A 14,301-nucleotide genomic window follows, 5' to 3' on the forward strand; every position below is an offset into this window, starting at 1 on the left:
ACACAATCATTTACCAGACTCCAGACCCAGCATGTGTGTGCGAATGCTCTATTTAAAGGGCTTAATAAGTAACTGAATGCAGGGTGGTTTTCTTGTTTGTGTACTGTATTTTTGTGTGTGCATGTAGGGCCAAGAGGGTGGGCCGGGGACTTGACAGGTGCACTCTGTTAGTGTTTAGAGAAGCTGCTGATCAGAAACTAGAACCGTGGCTAGTAAAGAAAGTTAGTGGTTTGATTTTAAAAAGGTTTTTAGTGCTGAAGGACTAATTGGACGCAGGGGCATACGGACAGTAACTAGATTTTCAAGAAGTTTTTAGCTAAAATAAGGTAATGCTGTGTTTACCAAACAAGACAAGGGAGTTGGAGTACACACACAGCTGTTATGGTTGGCATATCACCCGTATCTCAGGTTTGCTTCTCACACCCGTGTCTCTGTCTGAGAGAGTCTGAGGCCCCCTGGATGTGAACTTCTGGATGGAGCGATCGGGTGAGGCTTAGTAGGACTTTGGAGAAGTGCTTTGCATGCGGGGGGTGGGGGGTGATAACACTTCAGGAGCTCAGGACTTCAGAGGAGAAGTGCGTCTGTTTTCTGTCTCGTACAACTTAAAGCTCACCTCATCTCCCTCTCTTTGCCATATTTTCTTTCATCTCTCTTTGTATTATTTCTTTTCTGTCTCTCACTCACTAGCTCCCCCCCATAAACATGCTGTGACTTGTAAGTGGATACGTTGGACATGGGTAGCAGTGCTTTCATTGTTGGTAGCTTTTTACATGGCAACAAAGCTATTCTGAGTAATGTAACTCATGTTTGTTTGGTTTTGTTTAGTTGATTTGATAAATATTAAAATAAATAGTTGTGCGATCAGTAAAAAAAAGAGATTGTACTCTTTGTACTCTTGAACCTAGAGAGACTTTGCAAGTGTTTTTCTTTGAATATATTTCTTCAAGTGGCATGTTAAAAATGTCATATTGGATTGCTAATAAAAAACACCTGCCTGTAGACAAATCCTGTCTTAAATATTAACAGCTGCAGCTTCTCCATACATTCTGAAAACAAATATGCAATGTAACAATGTATCAGTCAGCCTATAGTCTGTTTTTTTGGGGATTCAGTCACTACCACGTTTACAAGATTCAGCCTTGGGAAAAAACATGGAAGCAGAGGACTCATGTTGAGAGTTTATCTGGAGTGCATTCTCCGCATACTCAGGTCCACTCCACCAGAGCCCTCAGCTGCCTGCTCCAGATGTAAGATCAGCACTGAAATCTTCCAAATGGTTGTGTAATTAATGTTAATGTGGCAAGATCAGCTTAATTGTTGACACAAGCTTCCAATGTGATTTTGATTGCATCACTAATGCAGAAATCCCCGTGGCAGCTTATGGGATTAATATGTCTTGGTGTTTAAAGCTCTTTTAAAGTGCAATCGAGTCAAAGAGGACGAGTGTGTGAAAAGCATGTATGGTGCTCATTTTTCTCTGCATTTGGACCGAACGCACTTTTAAAAATATTTATTTTAAAAGCATGCACTTTAGAGTATGACATATACTTGAGGTGCAGGCAACTGACAAAAGTTTTGATTTGGATATCTGGAATATTTATCATCATACGGGCATATCTGTGTGATAGGGCTGCTTCTGATGTGTGCCGTGTGTTTGCCTCCTTTTTGGCCAATTTATTCAGACCTGATGACATCCAGCTTTCCAACCCAATAATAAAAAAAAAAAAAGACAATCCTCAGATGCCCAAAACATGTTCCCCTGTTTTGAGGTCTTTCAAAGTCTTATCCTCTCATGTTGGATGTCATTTGAATTTCATGAATCCATGTAAGGGAGAGAAGAACACATTGTGCAAAGAGGCACGTCTTGTAATTCTTGCTTTGCTGTGAATGCTTATATTGCTTTCATTTAGCTGTTGAAGTTGCTTTGTTTAATCTACTTTTTATGGAAGCGTTAAGAATAAACAAGTGGATTCATGAGTTGGACCCGCAGAAAGGTCGTGTTGAGATTTATGCCGGGATGAAAATAGGGCCTCTGTAATCGTTCCCTTGACTGCATTTATTGCTTACTTTAAAAAAGTAATTTCTTTATATCAGCATCAAGCTGAAAATTGCCATGTATTAGTATTAGGCTCGGTAAGCTTCTAATTCTGTGGCATTTACAGCCGGCTGTGTTTCCATGCATTTATAACACTTTGATTCTTAAGAGCTCCTTTAATCGCTTATGCCTAGCTTGGAACATAATAAACAACTCGCTGTAGCGAAAGTGCCACATGGGGGAGATTTCTAGCAAGAAAGTAAAACGCTTCTGTCATTTGCAGTTTTGTTGCTGTGTTTTTCATGCACTGTAAGTACCGTAATCTACTTTCTGAGCTTATCTGCTGCGGCTAAAAACAGTGACAGGCAGAATAGATGCAAGGCAGCGTGAAAATGAAAAATTATCGTCACTACAAAGGCGTCACAATACAGACCAGCGCAGAGACATACAGCGACCGTATGCCTCTGCCTTTTCCTGTTGATTGAGATCGCAGGATGTGTCAAAGCATTCTAAACACCCTCACCTGGCCACTGTCTGCGTTCCCTATCTGATGCTCTGCTCCCATGGGTGCATCAGCTGCTATCGGTACACACTCTGGCAGATCGTCTGCCTTCGTATTGTCTGACTAAACAGGTTGCACAGTTAAATTCACGCCTTATGTTCAGTACCGTATGTTACACAATGGGGCGAGATTCTTTCCGTGCAACTCTCTGAATAGGAATTATCTGTAGTCGTGAGGTAGGTGGAATCCTACTTATAATGTCATCACAGATGTGAGATCTTGAAGCTACTTAAAATATCTTTTTTTGTAGAAAAGCGCATTTGACAAGTTTCAATCTATTTTTCTATCAGCATCAGACAGCCATGTCTTCTCTTGGTCTGGAACATATTGATGGATGTGTACTCTCTGGTCTGCCTCGGAGAGTGAGCAGCTTTGATAATGTCAGTCGGCTACCAGGTGCAGACGGCTAACGTGACAGAGCCCTCGTGTGAGATTGACTGAGGTGACAGAAGTAAGCAAATTCCATCTGCAGATGAGTTGTCTTATAGCGAGATGAAAAGAAAATCACAAAAGTGAGAGGAAAAGTGCCAGAGCTCTCTTTCTCAGTCTTGGCCTTGTGTCTCAGCTTCAGAAAAGATGAAATAGAGCTAATAAATGGGATTGATTTGTTGTCTTCTGAGCCAAATGACTACACAGGGTTTTTTGTGGTAACCTAGGGAAGCATCTGTCAGACTGCCTTTACAGCAAAGCAGTGGTGCTGAGACGGATGGAATATCTTATGTACATACACCCTCACCACCTAAAGCACAGCAGTACATTTATATATTGCACACATTCTACAGATTCCTGTTTGTTTCCACTACATGAATGTTTGTGGCTATGTATGGAAATTCCATAAAGTTCCTTGAAGCCTCAGTGCCTCTTATTTAGATAGTTTGACTTTGTTGCGCTCACTTCATGTCATGGTAGATATCACTTTGGCAGTCCTTTGCTTTCTCCGTTTATTTTAGAAAAACAAATCCCTTTTAGGGATAAAGCACCTGGTGGGGCTACTTAATGGAATGGTTTCAGACCTACGCAAATAAACAGCTTGCATTTTTGGTGTGAGATTAGGAATGAGGCTGAGATGGAGCGAGAGCTGAAGAGAGGCGGGTAGAAACCAAACAAAGAAAGTCAACATGTGGAGAGCACAGAAGTGGAGGAGTTGCATGTCTGCTTCTGCTTCCTATAGTTGACTGTATGTACTTGGTGCCTAAAGTAATACTCATGTGAACCTGGACTAAGACTTTCCTTTAATAACTTCAGGCCGAGGTAAAGCCCTTTTTTTTGAATAGCTGACCAATGACTCAGCAGTAGTTATTCAAAGGGCTGGAAAATATCAGAGTCATTGTTTTTCCCTACACACACACAAACATGCGGTTATATCTTAACCCCGAAAAGATAGCGAGGGAGTGGACAAGGAGAAGAGCAAGTGACCAGTGAAACATAAAGCAGAGTGAGGGCTACATTTGTTTTTAAATAGCTCATAATGGATGTTGAAATTAACAACAAATTGGGCCTTTGAACCCAGACACATTTAATAATATCTCCCTGTTTTTATTCAATCCAGAGTTTGGCACGGGTCTCCATTTCACACCATATACTGTTCCCACTCATTAGCTTATTTGATTTTCTGGAGAGTGTCAAAAACTTTTGACTACTGAGTCATAATTAAAGCTGGAGCTCAAGTACAAAATTTGTCCACACTCTAGTGATTTACTCAGCCTTAGTACTGACTGAATGGCAACTAAAACATGGCTGTAGAAAGTACCTGCTAAAATTAGCAATTAAGAGTTATTCTCATGAGCTAACATTTTGAAACTGAGACGCTTGGTCTCACCTGAAAGTGCCAATGCGCTTTCTCAGGGCATGCAAATGTAGGTTCTTGGTTGCTGGTGCGATACCATCAAGGCTCTTCAGCAAAATAGTTGGTAAATACTGCAGAATGTGCTAGCACACTAGACACTTGTGTTTGCTGTTTACTGTTTTTTACCACGCTGACTGGGTTTTATTAAAGGGATGATAGATTTCAAATTTTAGTCAACAAGCTAGTTAAAAAGAATGCTAAATGTACACTGTTTGTTTCAAAGGCACACTTGTACCATCAGCTTCCTTTTCATAACCATCTGCAGCCCTGTCTCTTTTGTAGAGCAGAGTAGGATTTATTAAAATGAATAATGTGACACAGTTAATGAGCTTTGATAGCTTCCTCCATTGTGAACTATTCTGCTTTTGGCCCTTTAAAGGTCAGTATTGTCAAGATATTTGGTATTGGCCTGTAGTGTTCATATAATTTAAAGTTGATTTTAAGAATTCAGATTTAGATTTACTTCCTGTGACGTGGTCCCTTTGAATGGATGGGATCATTGCCGTAGGTCTGATCTGATTCTGTTGTAATGTTGTTAGGACTGCTTTTAGTTTCAAGCTGTTAGTTTTATTTGACCTCTGCTGTGAATTTGTGTTCAGACATCTGCATCTTATTTTCCTTTATGATATTATTTCTATGTCAGTGAATGTAACCACAGTAGTATATTGAAACAGTTTCATGAGCTTATTGTTTCTTGTTGGAATCGTCCACATGTTCACCGTTGCAGTCCCTGTGCACTTTGGCCTTTCGTCTACATGCAGACGGAGTCCCTGGAAATGGATCTCGGACAGCTTTACTAATTCCAAGATGAAAATATTGGAAATACCTTGGGTTAAGGCTTGTTGTGCACGTGTAGTACGAGTGGAGACTTTTCATCAGTGACACCTCGTGACACTACGAGACACTGTACCTTTTGCTGACTGGCAACTGAAAAGAAAGCTCCTCTGCTTCCTGTTTGCATGGGTTCATGCAAGCCCAGTGTAGGTAATGGTCATGCTATATGTTATATATAGAATAAAAATGTAATACTGTATATATAGCGATAGACAGCTGAAATATTGATGTTACCAGCTGCTGCGGGGAGAAGCAGAGAGGTGTTTTCAGACTTAGCCGCTATTGTGAGAACATGGCCTGAAAGGGAGAGAAAAACTGAAAAGCTATTTCTAACCAAATGTGGGTTTATTTATGTAATCAAATGAAAAAGGTAGAGACATTTTTTAAAGTAACATTTATTTACAGTCTTCCCCCCTCACTCTTTTTTTTAATACTGTGGTTTTAGCCTTGGCTCCTGCCTTGTTTTCATAAACAAAGTCTCTTTGGCCAGCTAGGAAAAACATAGGCCTGTTCAGTGCACTGAAAACAGGAATGACAAACACCATTAGCTGAAAAATTTCCATCTCATTGCAACTATGTTATTGTTTACTTTACCATACACGTCCTAATATGGTTACCTCCCTGTCAAAGCGGGCCAGAGCAAAGCCGAGGGGCCCTCGCAGGGAGATGCTTTCAGCTGCCACTTAGACAATAAGAAACAAATGTCACAGCTCGGCAAAATAGCCTGGCTTTCACAGTCTTACAGTACTTGGCCTTCGACGCTGCTTGGCTCAGGCTCCTGTGTGATATTTAACTACTCTGTAGTGTTAGATGCCCTCACAGTGTACCCCCACATCTCTTCGTCGCTGTGCCCTCTTTTCTCGCCTTCCTTTTGTCTTTCTTTATTTGTCTGTATCTCCCCATCGATCTCTGTCCCCGTCGCGGTGTTAGCTATGTGTGGGCTGACTGATGGGCCTCTGTTTGCTGTGTTAGGTTATTTATCGGGGTGGTGGGAGGGAGAAGGGGGTGCGGTGATGTGTTTGGAGCGGCTGTTGCCCTCCTCCCTGTGGCCGAGCGGAGGCCAGTTCAGCTGCAGGTCACGCCCTGGCCCGAAGCCGACGCCGCGTTTGAACTGGAAACGTCTTGGCGATACTTAGAGGCTCTTTATGATACTTGGATGGAATCACAACCGCACAACCTCCAGAAAGCCTGGGATACTGCAGAGGAAATGTAGCGTTCTGGTGGCTGTGGCTTTTTTTACTCTAATTTCTTGAAGTTTGCTGAAATATGAGTTGTTGTAACTACCAGTTTAGTTGATTGTATTGCAGAAGTGCAAATTAATGCTGTTACAGATAGAAAAACCCAGGAAAACTGTCATAAAAATGGGAAAAAACAGACGATACTCAAATTGGCATTCATCTGAGGGAATTCTCAATGGATAGTCGGCATTGAGGCTTTTTAGGTATTAGGGTCAGGTAACCTCACCACAGGTTAGTCTGGCAGTAGTTGGAAATGGGGTTCTTTCAGATGCATGGGCTTTCTTTTCCCCAGTTGGTAGAGGATGATGGCAGCCTCACCTCAATCCTAAAATCCTCACGTTTATGATATTTGCCCAGTATTATCTGTGCCTGTGGATGAATGGGAGGACAGAGCATGAGGAATGTAGAAGGTCAGACTGCGTGATTTACACAGTACAGAGCCATAGAATCCTTGGGAAAATACTTGGGCTCGGATCAAACAGATGTCATGTGATATGTTCTTAACACTGACCTTTAAAGTCATGCTTTTTACTGCTGCGCTCTGGTAAAGGATGCACTAAATGTAAAGTAATTTCTGTGTGTTCACCTCAAAACACAAATGGATTTTTTCTTTTACTAATTATGGCGGTGTGAGGTTTGTTTGTTTTTTAAAGATTACACCTCAGAATAATACAACTTTAAACCACATCTTTTTCTTCCTAAAAAAATCTTTTGCATTGCATTTTTTTAATCTGATTTTCACAGTTGATCTTATTGAATACGTAAATGAGTCACAGTGACCTTAAAATAACATGACACATACACAGAGGAAGATGCAAAGAATTTATCAAATCATTACCCACCAGTTCACATTTTTACCTGGCAATGAATGATTAATAGACCTTTTTTCATGTTTATTTTGAACCATAGTTAAGACTCACATCCTGCTCATTATTTCATCAGTATTTGTTCAGGCCTAACTATAATTTCCACTCCATTGCAGTTATATTTTCTTGATAAGCTAATGGCGCTGACCTTTTCTTTATTTTGTTTTTCATCTAAGGGAAAAAGACTATACCCTCTTTGACGTTAATGAACTTTGTGAAGAGGTTTGTTTACTGGCTTCAAGGTCAGTTTCTGAGAAAGGCACCAGGTTTTCTTGTAAACATATTTACAGCCAAAGATGTGTAAACATTGTAAATGCGTACATGTGCAGCAGGGGCAATGCTGGCATATTTTCCCTCTTTTTTTTCTTTCTTTGTTTTTTCATGACCTTTCCCCTGTGACACACGCATAAAGGCTATGTGTGCATAAGTGTTTATCTCTGGAAGCACTTTAAAGCAAAATGTGCACTAACAAAAAGCAGCAAACAAAAAAAGAAAAGAAAAAAAATACTCTTAGAAAGCGTAATGATGTGCTTACTCACAATATAAAGCTGATAGGGGAGAGAAAAGGTAGAGTAGAGGCAGGCAGCATGGCTAACGCAGGACTAGTGGGGGTATTAAAATATGAATTAATGGAATGTTGCTCAGGCACATCTCTGGGTGTAGTGTAGTGTTAAAAAATAAAATTTATGTTGCCGGCTAGTAGCCGTGAAGGTGCATTTGGACTTAGTATCCTTTAATTAGAAGTGAGATATTAGCATTTCATAGGGCTTTATGCTGGGTGAGGGGATCGGCCGGCCACCGCGCCTTCATTAGCCAGCTTCTCTGTGTAATGAGTGCCGTCATTAGCTGATGGAGTGGATTTGCCCCAGCTCTACCTTGAAAGGCACATCTTTTACATACTTGCAAGGAATAAGGCCTTTTAATGGATTTCTTAATGAATAAAATAAGATGCCACTTCTTTAAAATTTGACGAGTGCATTTCTGATAATGTACACCACTAGCTGCTGCCACTTTTTTGGTGCATTATTAGCAGAGGTGGAAAAAGAAATGCTGTTGTTGGGGAAACAAAGGTAGTCGTTGGGCTTTTTATTGTGCAAAAGTTGAAAAATGTCTATAATGTGTAGCTGATGAAAGTGCCAGATCATTAATATGCGTATGAAATAAGGCGTATGTGATTTCTGTCAGGGTCTGAGGCTCTATGCTAACACTCGCCATGTTTGTAAGGTAAAGTGGCAGGACAGCTATTGGATAAAACCTGACTGCAAATTATATGTGCGGCTGTTGATGAAGCGTGTGCGCACGCTCAACAACAGTCAAGACAGTCAGAGGAGAGGTGTTTTTTTGCGATATGGAAGTCTCCCTAAGCCTTTGGCTGCGGCTCCACTCTCAGAATCAGCCGTGAAGTGATTAGTATTTTATTGATGAGCTCCTGAAGTGGCAAGTGTGGGAAATTGGATCTTTGATCTCCTGGAGTTTGGGAAATATATCCTGAGTGTGTGGAGCTCTCCAGGTAAAACACCCCCAGCCCCCACCCCCAGCACCCGCAGCACTGTGATGCACACAGACACACATGTATACATACGGGCATGTCGTTTGTGGGGGCCATTCCTCCCCTTCTCCAAAACACATATTTGTTTTGGATGTTTTCACTGAGAGTCTACACGGTGATTACAGATGTTCATTAACAAAATTGGGTATTTGTTTTAAACTTTAACCAATCACTTTGATATGCTAATTACAGTGTAATTTAATTTGAGCCCTGTAATGATGATGCTGTTATTATGGACATAAATGATGCAGTTAAGCTGAGAGTAATCTCATTTGCATACTGTACATGCCAGTAAATTAAGCCCTTTCCTGCGTTGCTTCAGCTTTAATTTTCCACTCCTTTTCACACAGCATCCCTCAGCCCCTGTGCCTAATAGCAAGCCGGCTTGTTTGATGTGGAGAGCCGCTTCCTCACAGTAAATCTAGTCACAATATGTAATACATAAAGGCTCTCATTATAACTCTAAGTGCCCTTTTAAGAAGTTGGTATTAATAAGCAGGCTGGCTTTTCATGCTTTGTAGTGATACACAAAAACAGTTTTGTCCCTCACCATAATCATCTTCAGGATTCTTTAATCTGCATCTGAGAAATAAAAGCTATCATGCTTGTAATAATGATGTACCCAGGAATACTTAAAGAGCCCTAATCAGATTGTATATGTCCTCCACTATGTGCTGATCAGACATATCTTCAAATAGGTGATTTTATTTTGATATTCCTACTTTGAAAAAAAAAAAAAAGGAAAGATGAAGGGCGTTTGGATGTGTTTCTATCCTTGCATAAAAAACTAATTGACAAATATTGCCCTGTTGTATGTTTAGCACAAATAATTTGGATTCATTTCTTTGTACAAATGTTATTTGATGTCTGTATGAAAGAGCTACATTTGTGACAGAGGGACGCGGCCGGCCTTGATAAAAGCTCCTGTGTCTTCATTAGAGAAGCAGCACCTCATGGTGTCTGATTGTCTGATGTTTGCAGGGAGAAGGTAAACATGTTTGTCATACGGCGCTGTATTTATGCTGCTCAAACATGCAAGGTAGGCCGCGATGAATGTTAAGGACTTTGGCTCGGCGCACGTCTGAACGTCTCAGTGAAACGTGCAGCCTCACAATGGTCTGAACTTGCCCTGCTTGCAAACAATAGTCCAGCTCCCCCTTTTTTGCGTTTGGAAGGAGGGTTAGAAGGCTGTTTTATGGACTTCAACACTGACAACACAATTGCCCTTCACTGAGAATGCGCCTCCATTTTGTGCCATAAAGAATATTATTTTTCTGCCAGCCAATTTTCTCTGTTAGTCTCTAATTGGCTACATAAATCTCGGCCGTTGAGGGTGAGAAATGTTGCGGTGTCACACAGTGTAATCTTCACCCTTATTTACCAATTCATTAAGATTCATTGATGCAGGATCGGTGAGAGGAAATGACAACATAAATCAGGCCTCCAACATAATGACCCTAATCAGTTGGGAATTGCAGAAAATGTCATGATGAACTATGTCCTTGTATTAGTGCCACTGTACATTGTCATTGTGCTGCTTTATGAGTGGGACGCATCATCCTGACATGGGCTGTATTTAACAAAAAAGAGTTGTTAAAACCTGATTCTATTAAAAGGAAGAAATTCATGTAGGGTCTTCTGCTATTTAGCCGTTTGCCCTTTATCTTCAATTTAACTGCTTGATGGAGCTCCCTTCCTTTTTAACCCTTGCTGTCCTCTCGCTGGGAAGCCATAACATGCTTCTTAGGCTTAAATGACCCCTGTCGTGGCACGTTGAGGAAGAACGTCTCCATGAGGGGGAGTGGGGGGACTCAGTGGGTAAGGCCACACCCATAATGATGACAGCCAATCACACGTCAAAGAGCAGACTGCGTACGTTTCATGAACAGAGAACTTGGTAAATTTTAAGCAGCGGTTGAAGGAATGACAGTTGTGAGTAACTATTTAAACAAAATAGTCACTCCATTACCGTGCCATTATTTGTGTGTAAAGGTTAATGACTGTGTCTGGGAAATCAATAGCTTAACTTAATCTCTTTGTGAGTAACTCTAAACAAGAGAGGTTGGAGACATGCACCCGCTGTGCGTTTTTGTCTGCAGAGAAACATTTAACACCGTCAAGATTTTTTTTAAATAGCAGGGGTTTGACCAGACCATGCTTTCTTCCACTTATCGTGCATGGTACTGAGAGTGGAAATGTAATAAATGGATGTAGCACAGCTGATGACTTACTCAGTGGTAATTAGCAGCTTACTTTGTCTTTAGAGCTGTGGTTTACCACAGGTCTGTGTTTGCGATTTCACAGAACTGCAAAGCTTTTACCAAAAAATGATTAAGCTCATGTTGTCAGATGACAAAGGAAGCGTGCACTTTGATGAGTTGACACCTGCCACCCCCAAAAGGCAGCAATGCTAATAATATTTTCCTTTCTTTGCATAGGCCCACAATATTAATTAGACAAGTTCGTTAAGGCTAACCTCAGTTTTCCCAGGAAAATCTATGTGACACATTTGGGAGCAGCACATTGGGAGCAGCCCTTACATGGATTCTAGTAAAAATGATTAAAAATGTATGACACACTTTAAGTAATGTTAAAACAATAAGTGCTTTTGCAACTCCCGTAGGACGCTGATAGATTCGTGTTTTTCTTTGGGTTTTTTTGTGTTTGACACATCTAATTGGTAAGACGAGCTTGAGGGCAGCAGTGCTTGCTTTTTTTTCCCCTTCCATTGAGCCCGTGGTCAGAAAAAGCAGCTCCTCGTCTCCTGGTGTCTGTCCTCTCGCTGTAGTGTTAATGGGCATAAGCCACATGTGAGCGAGATTATCAAAGTCAAATGAAGGAGAGTCGCTGAGAAAATGTGTGGCGTACCACTCCTAAAAGAGGCTCCACATCCCAGAATTACTATTCCATTCATGCACAACCAGATTTAAACTCATTAGATTTCTCTATTTACTTAGTCTCCATCGGCCCTAGTTGCACTAAAAATATCATGGCCTGCCTTACTTTGGCACATTCCGTCATTGTCTGTGCACAGCAGGCCGTTGCACAGAGGTGTTTCTCACATGGCTCCATGCAAAGGAGACAAACGGCTTTGTGTGTTTTCTGAAATTGCGGATCTACTCAGTTTCGCTACTGGAATCTGCCTTTTTGCGCCCTGCTTGTTGTTAATTTATCTGCACTTGTAGCGTGTTAATACTCGGATGTTCGCGTGAATCATCCTAGTCACCTCTGCTTGCGGTGTAGTAATAGGTTTGGATCTAAACTTTCATGCTTGAGAATCCTATTGTAGTCATCCTGAGGTGATATAAATATGTGTTTTGATCATATTTTATGGCTTCCTCTCATGGGGCTAGCAGTTTTTTAGGGGGACTAAATTATATCAGTAGGGGAAGTGCAAGGGGAAAAACACCAGGGGATCCTGGGTGAGGAAGCCTTGTTGGATGGCTTCATCTCAGCAGATGGCAAGTTGTTGTATGCATGAAAAATTAATGGTCAAGGTGATGTGCTGCTTGAAAGTCCCCGCTATACATTATCTACTGTGTATAATCACTTATGTGTGGGCAATTACATTTTTGATGTAGCAGGCAGACTAAGTCATAATCTTACTATTCAAGTCACACATAAATCAAGTAATCAAAACCAGGCGCTGTGATTTATGAAGGATAACGTCTTTTCTTGCTCAGTTCCACCTAATTCCTTCTTTGTTGTTTTTCTCTCCATGCCCTGGTGTAGTGAGTGCCATCTCTGGGAGCCCTCAGACTTCCTTTGTTATTTCCACAAACCCGGTTACTGAATAATTGAATGAGGTAAATGTTTAACATGTTTTTACAAGTTCCTCGCTGTGCTGTTGTGAAGCGCCACTGTTTGTTGGGCCTGGAAGAAACACAAGATTGCTTTGCTTGACAATGATGTGTTTCCATAGGAGACCACCCCCATGGCTGCCCACCCCGCCCGTCACCCCCATCTTGTTCTCATTCACGGTGGCTTGCGAGCAGCTGCAACACGCCAGCCTAATGCATCTCGAAATGTCAGAAGAATGACTTTTTGTTTATCTTGACTTTTGCCTCGCTGTTTATTCTAGTCAAAGCTGCGTTTGCATCGACCTTGATTCCCTAAAGCCTCGCCCCTCCTTCTCCCCTCCTAGAACCTGTTTACACTCTGCCTGCCCCTAGTGTCACCTAGGAAATTGGCTGATCATTTCACCTGGTTAATATTAAATGGCTCCTGCAAGGAGATGTGTTTGTTCATAAACACAAACCCCTGCTCTTCATGTTTACTGTAGCCATGGCAGCAGTCACTTATTAAACAAACAGCTGCTTTGTTTGCTGGTGTCAGTGGCCTGCTTATACCCTGTACAAGGTCTGGGAAGAACTCCCGTGTCTCTTGTGGAGCAGAAATCTAGGATTTGCAATGGGGGTATTATTTGCAGAAGGGTGGGTGCAGCGTGTTTTACTTCTATATTGTCAGAGAGGTCTGGAGATATGCTTTGCTTATCTGTGACTTGGTTGAAGTGGCTGACAAGATTACACGGTTGTTTGGTCTGACTGTGAAGTCTCCTTTGGCAGAATGTCACCACGGCCGTTCGTTTCTCTCAGAAGAGGAGCGGCAACTGGATCCACTTTCAGGCTTTGTGACTGAGGTGGTTCTGCTGTGTGGAGATGATATGTATGAGGGAGTGGGAGTGCAGTTTATAAAGCTTGTTGGAATTTAGCCCAATTTCTCCGTGTTGTGTTGTCCAGTGGAATATTTTCAAGAGATACTCAGAGTAGTTTGTTATCAGTGATGAGGGCTGTGATAATGGATTATTTAACATGCAGCTTGTGTTTGTCTTTCGACTTTTCCCTCACATCAGGAGCCAAAATACAGCAAAACACAAGCCTCTTCAGCAACCTTCAGAAACATTCTGTTGTTGCACCTTTGGTGCACGCCGATGTGTTGTCTAGTCTGGCAACCAAGCTGAACCTAAACAGCTCTAAAGTGAACTTCTCCCTATTGTGTCCTCCTTTGTATGTCATTATCTCCCACCCAAGAAATGTTGTGCTTTTGTTGTGTGCTTCTGTAAACAACGTCTGTGTGAGAACTTGGCGAATCGAAGCAGGTGGCTGCCGAGGCTTTGCTGTCATGAGCATTAGAGAAAAACAGAACACGGAGAAGGGTCAGAGCACAGCTGCGCGGACCAGCCCTACCTTGAATCCACCGCTGACTCGTTTGAGCTGTTGAATTCCGGGCAGGCATGACAGGGGGACAGGCACTGGATTTCCATTGTGGTGGGGAGGGGAGCTGATGAGCTCTGGCCCGCTGGCTGTTCTTAACCTTCAACCTGTCTGGTCAGGTGGGAGACCCATGTGACTCTTGTTTGTACTGTACTCCC

General features: G+C 41.8%; 1 protein-coding gene across 12 annotated transcripts in view; it reads left to right on the top strand.

Moving 5' to 3' along the window:
* The window catches only part of foxp1b (forkhead box P1b), a 149,314-nt gene that overhangs the window by 50,361 nt on the left and 84,652 nt on the right, over positions 1-14,301 (top strand). The window contains exon 1 of one of the 12 annotated variants that reach the window (XM_084927557.1): positions 9-486. The exons of the other annotated variants lie outside the window; for them this stretch is intronic. The gene's annotated coding sequence lies outside the window, so the exon portion shown is untranslated. Of the gene's footprint in view, positions 1-8; positions 487-14,301 lie in introns of those variants that run through there. 12 annotated transcript variants of the gene reach the window in all.

Source organism: Perissodus microlepis, chromosome 5, assembly GCF_051167445.1.
Source record: "Perissodus microlepis isolate ML-2025 ecotype Zambia chromosome 5, ASM5116744v1, whole genome shotgun sequence".
Classification (NCBI taxonomy): domain Eukaryota; kingdom Metazoa; phylum Chordata; class Actinopteri; order Cichliformes; family Cichlidae; genus Perissodus; species Perissodus microlepis.